The sequence below is a fragment of the Bombus vosnesenskii genome, unplaced genomic scaffold (assembly GCF_011952255.1).
Source record: "Bombus vosnesenskii isolate JDL3184/JDL3185 unplaced genomic scaffold, Bvos_JDL3184-5_v1.1 scf7180000013379, whole genome shotgun sequence".
In the NCBI taxonomy this organism is placed as follows: Eukaryota; Metazoa; Arthropoda; class Insecta; order Hymenoptera; family Apidae; genus Bombus; species Bombus vosnesenskii.
The window spans coordinates 95,402-111,343 of NW_022883009.1; the positions used below are offsets into that span (position 1 = coordinate 95,402).

Genomic DNA, 15,942 nt, shown 5'->3' on the forward strand with positions numbered 1-15,942 from the left:
TCTTCCGATATGGTATTATTTACCATATCACGCGAAATAAATTTAGGAAAATTTTTGCCATCTACAGTGCAATCTCTGCAATCTGTATTACGAAACGAAGAATGGATAGAAAAACTGGAAACATCAATGGAAACATTTATCTTTTTTGGAATATGAAAAACACAAAGAACGCTCAAAAAGAGATTTGCAACTAAATTAAAGAAGATATTCTCAACAAAATCCCAGCGAGCCTCATCACAAATATAGAGTAGCAGATTCATTTACGTTCAGTATCATACGTTAAGTATCATGTCTCTTTATGAGGTAGTTCATGACAAGTTTCGCGTTTGTATCTTGTTGAAGCAATTACTTCAAGAAAAACACTACGTCTTTACTTTTGTATATCCGTGGCCTGGAGACCGCTGTTATGAAAAGAATAGAATTTAGTGAAATCAAAAAGTCCTTATTATTGTGCCCTTGAATATAAATTTTGTTTTGGATTACAAGGTCTAGAAACAAAAGGGCTATAAGTAGATTTCTATTGCTGTTTCTTGTAGCATTCAGCTAGAGATATAAGATTAATTTTTTGGTAATGTCCTTTGCTATAAATATATGAACGTGATCCCTATTATTGCTTCTTCTATTGTATTGTAACGCTGTAAGAGTGAGGATCTGGATCAACATACACTATACCTGAACTTATACTTCCACTCACTCTTCTATCAGTCAACCTCAACATTTCTCTATACTGTAATTTATAGTAATTTCAATCTCTTATTTCGAATATAGAGAAAGTAAATTTCCTTCGTTTCATCAACGTTGGAGGAATCGCACGACCGAACATTACGCATAACCGGAAACTTATTCTAGTACGTAGCTTTGAAAACATGAAAAGAAGGAGATGAAACGGCAGACACGGTGAATAGACAAGTATGTAATCCGTGAATCGTTCCTTTCGCGGATTAATGAAGGATCGTGTCGCGGACGGGGTACGGAACAATGAGATCGGTGCGAGATTATAAAGGTCAGGATGAAAAATCGCGAGTATCTTCTGCTCGAGCGAGTTAAACAAGAGGACGGGAACGACATAATCTAAGATAAATCCGTGGCCTCGGGATTATAAAGCTGCGGCGTGGATGCATTCTCACGGGAGACAGGCCTTGGTAGAATTAAATTTCGTGTTCGTTGTCAGTGGCGTGTCTTGCTTTTCTACTCGTCGACCGGTCCATTCTTCCTTCGATGTTTTCTACCCTCTCCACAGTGGTCTTCCACATCTTGTTCTATCCCGCAATTAAGGAAACTCCGTGTTCCCGGTTGCCGTGATATTTCGTATTTAACGCACGAAGGTACAGTGTCGTGGAAAAATGTTAGACCAAAGAGAAATATTTCATGTTTTTGAATGAATGCAAGGATGTTCGATGTTACTTCGTTTCTATTGTTACCCATTTCTTAACTCTTTAATATTTATATCTCAGATTCTAATGTAGTACGCGAAATTCTGTCCATTTCTATTTTTATTAGCGCAATACAAAAGGTTCTGAAATACAGATAAAATGTTATATTGTTACTATATTTTCTCAATATAATTATAATATAATATATAATAAAGAAATCACTATGCTGGATAATCTAAGAAAATTTTGTAAGGTATTGTACCTATTGTGTATGTGCTGTCGGCAAGGGGCGCAGTGTTTCGAAGAAATTCTAAATGGCGGAGAGCCATGGTCCATGTTCAGAGTCGGGGAAATTATTATGTAGAAGATGTAAAGAGGATTTGTTGTTGGTGTTTACGCGGAAATGAAAACAAAGTTGTTCAAAGGTTTGGATAGTGGATATTATGGGATGCTGAGTACTGAAATGTTACGAAATAATAAAACCGAGAAGGATGTATTATTCAAATTGATTTTGAAATAGATTTATTAGATACGGTTTGAATCGGATTTCGTATTAGTTGCGTATTAATAAATTCATACTTAATAAGTTATTTCAAGAATCAAGCAATTTTGAGAAAAAATTACTTAATTTTATTATCAATACATTTAATGGTAAAATATCGAACTATTGCTTATTTTTAAACATTTCTTCCCCTTCTATCGTGAAACAAAATTTCTCTAAATTTATACTGAAAGAACATGAAAAAATATCGATCTTGTCAAAAATTATTCGTATCGATATTTTACGTTGCTCAGGATTGAATAAAAAATTTCTTTTGAAAGCCGGCAATATTCCAGCGGCGCACGCTAAAGTAAGGGAGAATGAAGGCGAGAAGGCGCAAAAGGTTCGGTTCAAGGGTATATACGCGGTAATCTATTTCTCCAGCAATCTTTTCACTTAAGGGGTGGGAAAAAATCTGGATCGATATTTAATTAAGCGTCATAATGTAATCTTCTGATTAATTTTTTCATCTTGTAAAAACGATATATATATATATATATATATATATATATATATATATACTGGATAAACTTCACTACGTATTCCTTTGAAGCAACAAAAAGGAAAAAGAGGAAACAAAGAAAGAAGGGAGAAGAAGAGAGAGAAAAAAGTAAAAAGAATACAGGTTTATATTTTCTTTCGTGTCATGGCTCGACCGGGAGATAAATCCCACGAGAACAAGAGAATTTAGGATATTTAGGCTATGCCAGGTTGCCTAAGATTAAATTTCGCGTGCTATTGATTGCGCCACAACCTCTCGTGGCCGAATCGTGGAATTTCTAGAACGAATAAAACTGTGTCTGGATGAGATAACCGTATGTAGATTCGATTGCTGCGAATTCCGGTGACGTTTTGCCCGGTTAGGACATTGTTTCACTGGCTTCCGTATGAATGAATTATATGCGTGTGAAACGAATTTAAAGCAAGGGGTAGATAGAGAATAAAAAGCGATTCATCTAAAACCACGATGTATGTTCTCGTGCGGTATTTATTTTTCAGTGTTAAAATTTGGTTTGCAGGTAGAAATTATTTTGAACGTTAGCTGTGATTATGCTATGGCGACAAATGATTTCAATGGAATTATGATAGATATTTATCTTTTTAATATTAATTTTAATATCCAGAGCTGACATAAAATTTAATTTGAATGCTAATTAAGTTATGAGAACAAATGATTTTAACGGAGTTACGATATCTGGTTTTGCAAAAAATTGTTATTTTATTAAAATTATTAATGAAATACTTATCTTTTTTTTTAATGATTTGAATTACGATGGAAATTAACTTGAGGTCAAAAATGTTTTCTGTGTCGAGGTACATGTTGCATGCTGCCGAAAATTAATTGCAATGAAAGTTAACTATAGTGGCATTTTAATGAAATTTATGTATTATTCTCTTTAATGTTAGGATCATGATGGAATTTTTAATTTAATTTGAAAAATTTATCACTGTTACGTAAAATACTAAATGAGAAAAGTTATACGCAATTTTATCTGTATAAATGATATTTGCCTTTACGTAACAAATAACGTAATAAAAAATACGTAATAACTATTATTACTTGAATTTTCAATAAAATGGCTTTTTCGTTATTTCTAATCGTAGATATTCACGGTATGATGTTTTATAAGAGTTTGTTATTTACATGTTCTTAAAACAATGAATATTCGTGCACGAGGAACTGCAGTATTCTGTATTAAATATTCAAAAAGCGATGGGATAGCTGACACAGTCAGACAGGGGTTGATTCTTCGTATAAAAATAAATTCGAAACGTAAAATAAAGTATTCTGCTTTATGCAGCGCTCTACTTTCGAGAAAATTGCATTTTAAAATTTATAAAATATACATTTATTCCATCATTTTTTAGCATAATTTAATTTCTACTTTGTTTAATTCAAAAATGTTTCGATTACATAAATTCGTTGGAATACGAATGAAATGTTAAATATTTATAATAAATATTCTATTTTAAATATTTTACATACGAAATATTTAATATTATTACAAATCGTTTATTGTCGTTGCTTTTATTTTTTATGATAGTAGTTAGAAGAATAAAGTTACATGCAAAAAATAACTTTTTCTGCATTAATAATAATTATAAAGAAGCAAAAAAAGATATTAATTGAGTTTAGGTTTCAGGACAAACTTTACACACAAATTACTGAATTTTCATAAAGGGATTCCTCATCGTTTTACCGAGAGGGATGATTCCGACGGTAGTATACATAGACACCTAGACATGGATTATGTAAAAGTGTACGAAGCGGGAAAGTCTCTTAGCAGTCAGTATCCTTGGAATTAAATTCTGGACGGACGGTTCGTTAAAGAAAAACGTGCTTCGTTTCACCGTCGTTTCTTTGCATCGTTAGCGCACTTACACGTAGCTAGATCGGTTTCTTATAAAGCGTTTTTCATCGTTTCCGTCGCAGTCGACATCCCTAGAACTTCGACGTTCTCGCATATTCGGTTGCCTCGTATAATTAGCTTGTGAATATTCAACAATCTTTTCATACCGTGTTTCGTATCGGTGCCCGCTTTATTCACTCCATTTTTAAACATTTTAATAATATCCGAGGGATGCAAATAACATAATTTCTTTTATTATTGTAGATATTGTAATATTAGAGACAGTTATTATTCTATGGGAATAAGTTTATTAGGAAGGTATAAAATGCTAAAAGAATAATTGCAAAAACAACGATCGTTGCTGTTTCAAAGACGCGCAATTAAAATCTCTTTTGATGAAGCTGCTGCAACTTTCTGTAAAGCTTCGTCTTGCTCGATATTAACGCGAAATCAAACTCAAAATTAACTCTCTCGTGCCAAGATTATTTTTCACTGTCAAGAGTCACGCACTATGCGCTGCACCCTTTCATGAGAGAAAAATTTTAATTGCCAGGTAATCAACCCCTCGAATGCAACGATAATCGAAAAGGAACGTTGGAGCAAACAGCAAAGAGCCATGGCAAGTTTCCAAAGTTCGAAACGTTGCGTCGATGGAAGTTGAACTCTCAAGGAATGTACTTTTAATAAAAGGCAACGCAGCGGCGGCAACTCGTGCCTGTGTAATATCTCTGCAAATAAACAGTCGTGTCTCTACGTTCTAGAGTCTTATCGCGACTGATTGAAACGCGTTCCACTTGATTTGTGCAGTTAGTGGAATCTATGCGATGAGATCGTAAATTATCTCCTTGAGAGATGTTGGCAAGTATGCTTTAGCTTACATAGATTTCTGTAATGATTTCTGTATTTGTTAAACTTCGTGTGATGCGAAAATCTGTACAATAAAACGAACGACTGAGTTGGTTCCTGAATTATCTTACGAGATACAAAAAAAAAAAAAAATAGATTTTTTGAGATATATTAGGGCAAGGGAAAATATTTCAAAATATCTCAAACGATTTACTACTTCGATGAATCTTATTCTGCGATAGTGTACCGTTGCTCTTGATTCGTTCGGTTGAATCTATGGAAACATTGTGAAAGACTCTAAATAAAGTAATTCTATTTTTAATTTCCTAAGATTCTCGGTACTTCCCTTTGATTCTGGTCTTGGTCCTTCGATACACTGGCGAAGGCGTTTCTGTACGACTGATTGTACAGGTAATTTCCTTTGTATCGAGCAGTCTGTAATTAGTGTAGATTCGTTATCTTGTCGTTTGGTAATGAAATTTTCGCGGGATCGGTCGAGGTTACTCGGAACATGCAATTGAGTTAATACAGATGTTTCCGTATCTATTGCGCTGATTGGTAATAAAAAAGTCGGTAGTCGAATAAGTTAATTAAAAATGACTATCTACATCGTTCCAAATAATTTGTATAACTTTTAGAAAACTTCGCGCCAAATAATTTGGAAGAGCGAAAATTTAAGTAACCAAATGGTTTGTATCGCCTATTAAAAACATTGATACCATAATAATTATAAAATATAATATTAAAAAGACATTCAAGTAATTTTTAAATACTAATGAAATTTAAATTCCTTTGTCCTTTTTCTTCCTTCCCAGCCAACGTAAATTCACCATATTTCTATAGCTTAATCAAGCAAAAGGGCAATTAAATCGGGTATGACGAGGCTAAATAGTGATTCAACGAGGCGATCGTATTAGATGATAAGATAAGTGGTCATAGTGTCCGGTTAAGCGGCTCGTTTCTTATTAAACGCCTTAACTTTAATCTCGTTCAATTATCGCACGATTAGACTGCGTTGCTTCGCCTGACCTATATCCTCGACGTTGTGTCAGCTTATCCTAAAATTGTTTCCTCGAACACGCACTGGAAAGTTAATTCGACTAGGGTGGCTGATTTAATTAACGACGCGCACGTTCACAAAGATGACGAGCTGAAAGTTGCTCGATTAACAATTTCTTCCCCCGACGTTATTTTTCAATTAATTTAAAGTAAAGCGTGTATAAATACATATATTATATAATAATATGTAATTATATATCATATAATATATATGATGTATTTTTAAACATTGAAATTTCCAATAAACGCACAATTTTTCTATTTGAATATTCATATTTATTATCAGTTATGAATTTGAAGATTGGATAGCTTCTTCTATTAAATTAAGCGAACTATCTCTCGACTAGGAAAGGGTTGTTAAATTATCACGCAAAAATGAGTTAATTAATTTTAAAATTATTTCTTCTAGTGTGTGGCGAAAGGGCGGACTAATTTATTACATAATTCATTTTTAGTAGAAATGTAATCATAAAATCAAAATTAAAATTAATTAAAAAGATGAGTAATTTACTCCCGTGTTAATAAAGGTGTTATTTTCGCTGTGAATAGTTCTGACCGTTAATAAATTAAACAGCAGGTATTTTCATAAGTAATTTTTACTAATAAAGGTACGCAGAAAAGAAGGTTTTTCAAAAATTATTACAGAATCTGATGTAGAAGTATATTAGATTTTGATATTTGAAAAAGAAAATACAACGATAAAGAAAAAGTAAACCGCAATAATTTACTTGCAAACAATATTTCAGAGGAAAAGAATCGACGTGTAATTTAAATTAACTTTTCAAAGCTACTGCAACGAAACGATTTTAACAATAAATCCGTGCAACTGTACTTCACGTTGTGGAAGTTAATTTTGAAAGCAAAACGACGCGGCGCGGTGAATGCGAAGGAAAAGTTGCTCTCTTGTTCATGAAAAATACAGCGACCACTCGAAAGTATAGGCTTGGCTGAAGAACTCGGCAAAGAGAGGAGCAAACTTTTTAGGATACTAAATGTCCAGTTGAGTCCTTCAAGGACCCTATCGATCGAACTTTCTCACGTTTCTAGAACCGAGTTTTCGAGGATCTCTCTAGTGGGGAAGTTGAAGTATCTGTAGAGTAGAGCTCTGTAGAAAGTGATGGAAGGACATACGCCATGGATTTGATTATTTTTTACGTTGTTTTTAAACTTTCGTATCCTTTGTCTTCGAACAATCGAAATACTTTCATTGGCAGTAAATTAGTTTAAAACATCGTCTAAAAGCAAATATTTTTTTACTTTTTACTGATTGCATTAATAAAGCCTTTTATACAACGATAAGGAAATTGTTAATAAACCATATGAAATTTTAGAAGCAAATTCCATAAATTATATAAATCTATAATCTGCAATTTATAAATGCAAGAGAGCCAAGATTATTAACGTAAAGAGTTATTTTTATCGTAGATAAAATATAAAATAAACATAATTGGAGTTATTGTTATTAATTAACTCTCTCGTCTCGTTAGCATCAGCTGAATTTATTATCAGTATCCGTTTCCGATTTGTCATACAATCGGCTCATGTTGCGGAATAACTCGTAGTTGGAGAAACGGCGTATTGAAGGTTTAACCGATTCGGTTAACTTCACTAACCGGTTAACCGAATCGGTCTATTGATTGTTTCGGTCGGTTAAATAGCCGAACTATAGGCAATAACAACTGACCGACTAAGGTTAACCAATTTCAGCAATTTCGAATGGCCGATGTGAAATTTGCGATCGATTCTCCTTCCGAGTATCAATGATTGTAACTTCGATGTTGTACAATGTAAACGCGCTTGCTGATGCAAATGAAATTTTGATGTTTCAATGTAAATTGCATACATGTTATTTTCGTTTCGCTTTTTTCCCCGATATATTCACGATTAAATGAGAGAAACTTCGATGGAGTTAACAATTAACATTTTTGGTAAATAAGGTAAATAATTAAGGCAAGGTAATAATCAGGTAAATAATTGTAAAATATCTAAAAGATCGTGTTTCAAACAAGTTTCACAGATTTAAAAAAAATATTTGAATCTGAAGTACAATAAGATAAAATTTATTTTCCAAATTTAAATATATCCACAGATAAGTATCAGAATGGCGAAACATCGGAAACAAGACGTATTAGTTTCAGTTTTAATAACTTTCCATATATTCTTCTAGAATCCCATTTAATAATATAATCGTTATCGCAACAATTGAATATTCCATAATACCAGCATGGCAATTTTATCGTTAGTTATAATTTAAATCATACACAGTTACGTTTCTCTCTGAAACCGGCGAAAACTTTACGAATTTTTCGATTTTACAAATAACGATTCAGCGAATGATTTTCCTTTTTTTCATTTTCGATTAAACAAATAACTACTGGAGAACTAACGTTAACGAGATTTGTTAATGGCTGATAACGAATGTAATTGGTCGCGCGAAAAACAGGCATTCGCGGAGGTGCGGGTTGCGCGAATGGCAAACAATCGGCTATAAAAGTTCTCCGCGCGAGAATATCACGTCGAAAACATGCGATCCGATATCGTTGCATTAAATTTTCTGCGCAACAGTTAAATTTCGTCGAGTTTAATTGACTGCAAGCCTCTACGCGTTCGCACGTGTAAATGACGCGATGCATCGTGTGCTATCGAAGAGCAAAACGATTTTCCGCCATTGTTCCCATAAAATTCTTCTCTCTGCTCTTTTCATATTAATTTACTATCGGTTAGGACAATACGCAGAATACTGCACGTTTGATATCTACGTGCTTTAAAAAAAATGGAAAACAATTCCATTGCCCCACATTTCATTTTGCATTTTGGATTTTTATAAATTTTATACAAGGATCGCTTGACATGTTTCAAAATGTCTAACTTATTCAACTCTCTTTAAGCAGAAGTACTTTGTTATGCTCCTTAGATTATTTGTATTCTTTGTGCCCAGGTTTAATTTCTGACTATTCTAGACTTTACAAAAATTTGCAAAACTTCTGGGATACTTATCATTTAGATAAATCATACAATCGTTCGCAAATTTTCTCGAAAATGAAGTTTCATTCTATATTTTCGATTCATTTTTACACATAGAATCGGCCTTTGCCATCCGTATTGTAACTATTGGGATACCTTCTGTACTTTAATTAGATCTGTTGAAAAGTCACAGTATCCTGATCACAATTTCCCTCGTCCTTATCCGCCTATTCACGGATAAAGGATAAAAAAATATTCTTTAATTACCAAGCAAACTTACCATGAGAAGCCGGCTCGGAGAGGGTTGTAAAAGAAGCTCGCCAGGGTGTTATTAAAATCCCTATGGTGGCAAGCTACATCGATAGAATTTCATTAACGAGTTTCAAAGACGGACACCGTCGAATGGTTTAATTCCAGTAGAAAGTTTCGAAGAGGGATCAGGAGAGTAAGTAAAGAGGCTCGAAGTTCGACCGTATCGATGTGAATACAGATTAATATCCTGATGCAAATTTTATCACGTCTATGTTGTTATAATGAATTCTTTGATGGAAAGAAACAGAGCGACTGGCGACTGATTTCGCGCGCGTGAAAGCGTGAAACAAACAATAATAATGGAAATAAAGCACGATCTTGATGTTAATAACTTTGGAGATGTTGTGGAGGAGAAAGAACGTGCGAACCTCGTGATATATCCAAGCACAGGGATGGAAAATGCGAGCAGGGCGAAAACAGTGGTACGCTACTTTAATTTTCATTATTATGAACGCATCTGGATGTATACTTGCTTTCGGTTACAACGAAATGCGGGTGTTGGAAACAAGGAAAGATAGGGATGGGGTAAAGAGCATTTTTTTTACCGAGGGTGAAACTTTTGTTTATGTAACTTTGCTTGTGATACAAGCTTCGTTAATGCTCTATAATGGCGGGAAAAAGTAAGTTTAATTCTCGACTATAGATCATTTTGTCTCTGAGAGGGGACTGAACTTTATTTCGTTATCTATTGTATATTTTGCTTAAAATTTAATAAGACAGTTCAGAAACCTCAGCATTTATGCATCTTCAGTTAAAAGGAAAGTTTATCGTATTTCTTCTTTACTCTACTAGATTTCAATCTTTTTATCGGAGAGGAAATAGTAGACGTACAATACCTGGCGAACGTATTCGTACACTTTTGGAAACAGTATAACTCTTTTAAGATTGGGTTAAACGAGCTTTCCTAAGATGTTAGACATATTAGTTTATTAGGTGATGTATAAAAAGTTCACATTTTACAATTTTTTTATTTGGGCCTGTAACGAAAGTTGAAACAACACATGTTGAAGATTTATATCAGTTATGTGCACGCTAAAAATTTCATTGAAATCGGTTAACGTTGTTACGGGCTATAAACGGTTAAATGCGATGAAAATTGTAGTTTTTCACGACTTTCGGTTTGAAATGTAAAGATTCTTACATCTGTCGATGCTTGTCGCTTGTTTCCGTATGAACCCATTTCGATAACAATTTTAGCATGTACGTGACTGGCTTAAATATTCAAAATGTGCTCTTTAGATTCTCATTACAGGCCCAGACAAAAAAGTAGTAGAAAGTGAACTTTTCTCACGTCATCTAATAAACTAACGCTTCTTACGAAAACATAAGTCGTTATTAGGTCCAATTTAAAAACAGTTATCTTGTTTTCAATGGTGTACGAAAATCCTCGTCCGATACGGTACATTTACTTCTTCAAAATGCTTGAATTATCGTAACGATCACGCGTCACTGAATCAACCTGGATAGAGTAAAACCACGTATTTTTGTTAACAACTTGCTGTAACCAACTACACAGCAAATCAAACAATCCTCTGGTCTATATTTCAAACATCAATGGTTGCTAGGAAAAAAAGACAAAAAATGTAAAAAAGTTTGAAAAAATAAAAAAGGGCGGGCGATAACCGAGAACGAGCAATTTCACAAAAATTCCCATTGATCCTACTCCGCAAACCGACGAAAAAAAAGGGAGGAGAAAAAAAATATTTAAATTCGAGAGTTTTCGTGTATCGTTTTGCTTCTAATCTTTCGCGAGAATTCAAGTTGCGTTTTGGAAAGGATTATGCCACGCGTTTCGAAACGCTAAAACAAATCAAACCGTTCGCGGCATGACAACAATTCGGGACGCACGATATAAATATTAATCCGCAAAATTTGCTTCAATCTCGCCTCTGAATTATCGCCGATCGCAAAATAAAACAAATAGAAAACTACAAAAACGAGATGGATAGAAAAACAGAAAAATAGAAGCATAACGAGGCAGAAATAGTCTGGTGTATTTCCGAAATTTCTCGTTTCTAAAAATATCACCTGAACGAGTTGTGCTTATCGAACGAGATTTCCGCATTGAATGCTCGTCTTGTAGTTTCCACACGTTGCCATAGGTTTCAAGGCTAGTGGTCGAAACCGGAAATCTTGGGGGATCAGATAGTTTCTGTCGCAAAAAAGCGGCAAAGGAAAGATGGAACTTGCATTTGATTGGACAAAGAGTCGATCCACGGACAATCTGATCGATTCGTGTGCCTGTAGTTCTCTGAGAGGGGTTCCGCTTCCAGTGATTGTAAGCTATCCTTACATTTTGATCATCTTGATGGAGTTTGGATTTGGTGAAAAGATGATGTAAAGTAATATGAAAGTAGGAAGCTAAGTAATGAAGTAGATTTTTCTGACTTTCCACTCACAAGGATTTTCGTTACGAGTACTTTGTTTTAATTTGTCTTGTGCATTTTATATAATAATAACTATGAATAACGTTTATCGTGCTCAATTTAAAATAAAAATTAAGATTAAATGCTCCACAACCAAATTTCCAGTCGAAACTAAAGTTCTCACGGATCTTTTTTACTTAATTTTTATTTTGATGTAACGTCTGAAACTTAACCTTTACTTGTTTGTTATATTTTATATAATAAAAAATTGCAAGATTCAAAATGCAAATTAAAATCAACTATCCTAAAATCAAGCAACCAAATTAAATATTCGAAAAGTGAAAATCAAATTAAATATGACGCAAGGATAGCAGCTGAGAGCGTCGTTGACCGGACTAAACGATACCCAGTGTCATGGAATAACCGAGGCGGCGAGTTTTCAATATGGAATGGTAGCGGGCAATTTCTAAAAGGGATTTTCCCGTCTTTCAAACGTTGCCCTCGAACGCGAGACACGGAAATTCATCCGCGCGAGAAACAACGCCTCGTTTTGCTCGAAATTGTTCCGCGTTCGAAGCTACGTCTTCAGCCGCGATTCGCTCGAAATGAAGCGGAGCAGCAATTTTTCACGGGGCCATTATTTTTAATAAACTACGCGGAAGCTACTCCTGGTACAATCTATCGATTGTGCTTTATTTCCATCGGGCGAGACGAGCAGAGTTCCAGCGTAGTTCGTACTTCGTTTAAAATTACGAGATAGATAGGAACGTAGAAAAATACGATTGTATTTTCGCGTTGTTTCAATTTTTCCTTTTTTTTTTTAAGTATTCTACGTTAGCTTAATGTTTTATTATTCAACTTATTAACCGAAGTAGATTAGGGGAAAATATCGGGACGAAATATCGACAAAAAATAATGGCGCACTCAAATCATGAAGGTTAAAAGCTTAGTCCAGATCATGAATTTATATCGTTTCATCAGATTCAAGAATAGCGATCTTTATGCTATTTGAGCATGTTCGAAGTGTCCTTACTGATAAGGATATAAAGCGGATTGCAAATTGGAGCGGCTAAAAGATTGAAGTGGGCTCGAGATACCAGCGATCTTTCGGGTAGAAGAAGCGAGGGTTATATTTGTATAGAAAGTTTACAAGTGAACAATTGTTTCAAGTAGATAATCAATTTTAATCTGGAGAAAAGCTTAGAGTATTGCTTGTTACATTATTTAACGATAATAGTTCCTTTCTAATAATTGGAGAAAAGAGAAGAAAGGAAGAATTGAAACCTATCGTCAGCAGTTCTAGCGTTAAAATAAAAGTCTTAGATTCAAAAACCACTGCATTAAGATCCTTAACTACTTTAATGAACCTTCTCTCCCCATTCAAATTGCTGATAGTGCGCCATCGTCCATTCCATTTGCTGAGACTATCCAAAAAATTCCACCTCGGCACGAACATCTTGCTCGAGAAGAACAAACGTGCTAGATGAAAGATCAGACGTCTGGCGATCGAGCAAAGTGGCAGAAGTGAGGTAATTTGATCGATTGCTGCGATCTCCGACTGGTAGTCTAGATTTCTTCTTTGTTCCTCGAGCCAGGAGGGAATAAGATGCACTCGTTGCTTTCGATTCGCGAAAGGGAGACCGGGTTGGGTAAGTACAGCGAATCATTAGGCGATTCTGTGAAAGTTCTGTCAAGCGGTATTGTTATCTGATAGACTGTTAGTCGCGATTCATCGTTATCGCTTGATTCGCTTCAACAGACGGCGTGTTCCCGATAAATCTGAAACGGATGTCATATCGATCCTTGTCGGAACCAATCGTGATTTCACGAACTCTGATCGTCTTAACCTTTCGTGATTCTCGCGCCGTTATCGTGGCTTTCGCGTTAGTTACCATTCAGTTTAAACGCTAGGATTGTCCGGGACAATGTTACGATCGGGAATAATAATCTCGAGAGTTCGACAGATTACTATTATTCCTTAGCAGAATAGGTTTCTAATATATGTACATATACAATATATGTATAGTAGATCGCTGAAATTGGTTAAAGCAAAAGCAAGGAAAAGATATTTGATGTTATATGCCCAAAAAAATATGATTTGGCCAAAAGTTGCAAGAACGACGAAGTAGAGACGAATAATTCATAAAACTTCCGATTGCCAGAAACAATAAGGGAGAATGAAATAAGAAAGAAAATTGCTTACATAATTTTCTTGAGAAAACACGAATAACTAAAACACAGGTAAACACAAACATAAACAGCATATCTGTTTTAAATGATCGAAATCCTCCATTAGGGCGCATGATAGCGTCAAAGTCTTTGAAATTACTAGCAGTTATTAGAATCGATCTCATTCGCAGCTGTCTCGCGTGGAAACAGATAAATACAGACGAGGGTACATTCATCGTTGGTTTGACGTCGAATCGCGACGGGCCACTTATACGTATTTACGGTGCAATTCAGCGACTTAGTTAATTGGCTACGTAGATCGCGGCCTAGATGCGTTTGTGGCGATGACCCGATTCCCTTAGGAGCAATTAGACGCCGTTTGGATGTGACTGAAACCGCACAGAGGCTTCCACTACCGATCGATCGGCCAAGAGATAGGGAACGATCGATTTTGTTCGAACAATGGATCACCGACAGTCCCAGACGATGTAATTTGTCATGCCATAGTGGTTGCACGAAACCTATTCTTGAACTTTGGTAGGCCTCGAATTCTAACAAAAGATGTATAGAAGTTTAGCAATAGAGGTATTGTTGCTACCTCATTTCTAATGACAAGAGATTTACGAGGTTTCTTTTATACTTGGATGTTGCAATTCGTTATACCTTTGCACTGGACAGAATCTATTTATAGATCTTGTATTCTAACCGTAGATGCACAGCAAATTAGAAATAGAGTATTGCTACTAGGTAATTTATAAGATAGAAAAATCTCTAAAATTTCTCTTATCATTAAATTACACTTATCACATTTTATCTGGGTGTCTTCGTGACTGCACAAAATATATATTTTGCCTTTCGTACACCTTATAGCGGTGAAAGTATAGAAATATAGCAATAAAAGTATCGTAGCTGGATAATTTCTAGAGGTGGAAAATTTATGAAATATCTTTTGCATTTCAATGATGTTAATTCTTTGTCATATCTTTCGACTTGTAATCTATCTGCATTACAACATTCTTACGCTGTTATCAACAATTGCCACTTGAGTGTTCCACTCACCTAAGACCTCGGCGAGTATTCTCGTAACAACGTCTTCGCTTTCCGCGATATTCGTCAGACGATACGCATTCCTAGAAATCCTAGATTCCTGAACTACGAACCAACAAATCCGGACATTGTCGAAAAGGAAGGGAAAATAGCTGGAAACTCGAAGGTGTCTTCGTCGGCAGGCGGCCAACATGCAAATCCTCTGCGTCGAGGTTCCCAGTTTATCCATATTAATGCTCCTAATTAAGCCGTAGATAGGTTTGTTCATACTTCACGCGCTTCTTAGTTCTTGCGGCGTTGATAAACTGGCACAAATAACGGTTCGCAAACGCTGGAATGGATTTGGGTAAAGTGCTCTTTCATGGAGCAGTATACTAAACGATAAATGATTGAAGCGTTCGTTTCGTACTTTAGTATTCGTTTCAGAGCTTGAAGTTAAATTTAAAGTAATCTTGAAGGATCACATACGGATATGTGAGTAGTGAACGTTATCTAAACATAATTAGGCAAAGCGAAACTAATTATATTTAAAATGATGATCTTTAACTCCAACTACAAATTACAATTTTGCGACGAACGACAAATTCGTAACCGAAGAATAGTACTATTCTCTGTTGAAAAAAATACGTGATCTTCGTTAACACCGGAATATAGCAATTGTTCGATGGCGCCTCGCGTGCTTCCGATTTGTTCGCGCGGCTTCATTACGCCTCGTAATTGCTCCGCTAATTAATTACATCAACTTCGTAGCCCGTACAGAACTTCCGTCTGCCGAGTCGCATACGAGCGCATCCGAACATCAATAGATAATACGTGTGTTTGCGTATTCGCTCGCGAATGGATCGGTGAGTAACACAAAGCGATTAATGCCATTCATCACCATCAATCTTTTGGAATTCCGTATGTGTAATTAA

At 35.2% G+C, this 15,942-nt stretch overlaps 1 protein-coding gene across 1 annotated transcript in view; it reads left to right on the top strand.

Annotated features, from left to right (window-relative positions):
- LOC117237531 (cysteine-rich secretory protein 2-like) overlaps positions 1-15,942 on the top strand; it is an 85,831-nt gene that overhangs the window by 17,719 nt on the left and 52,170 nt on the right. The gene's annotated exons all lie outside the window — the stretch shown is intronic.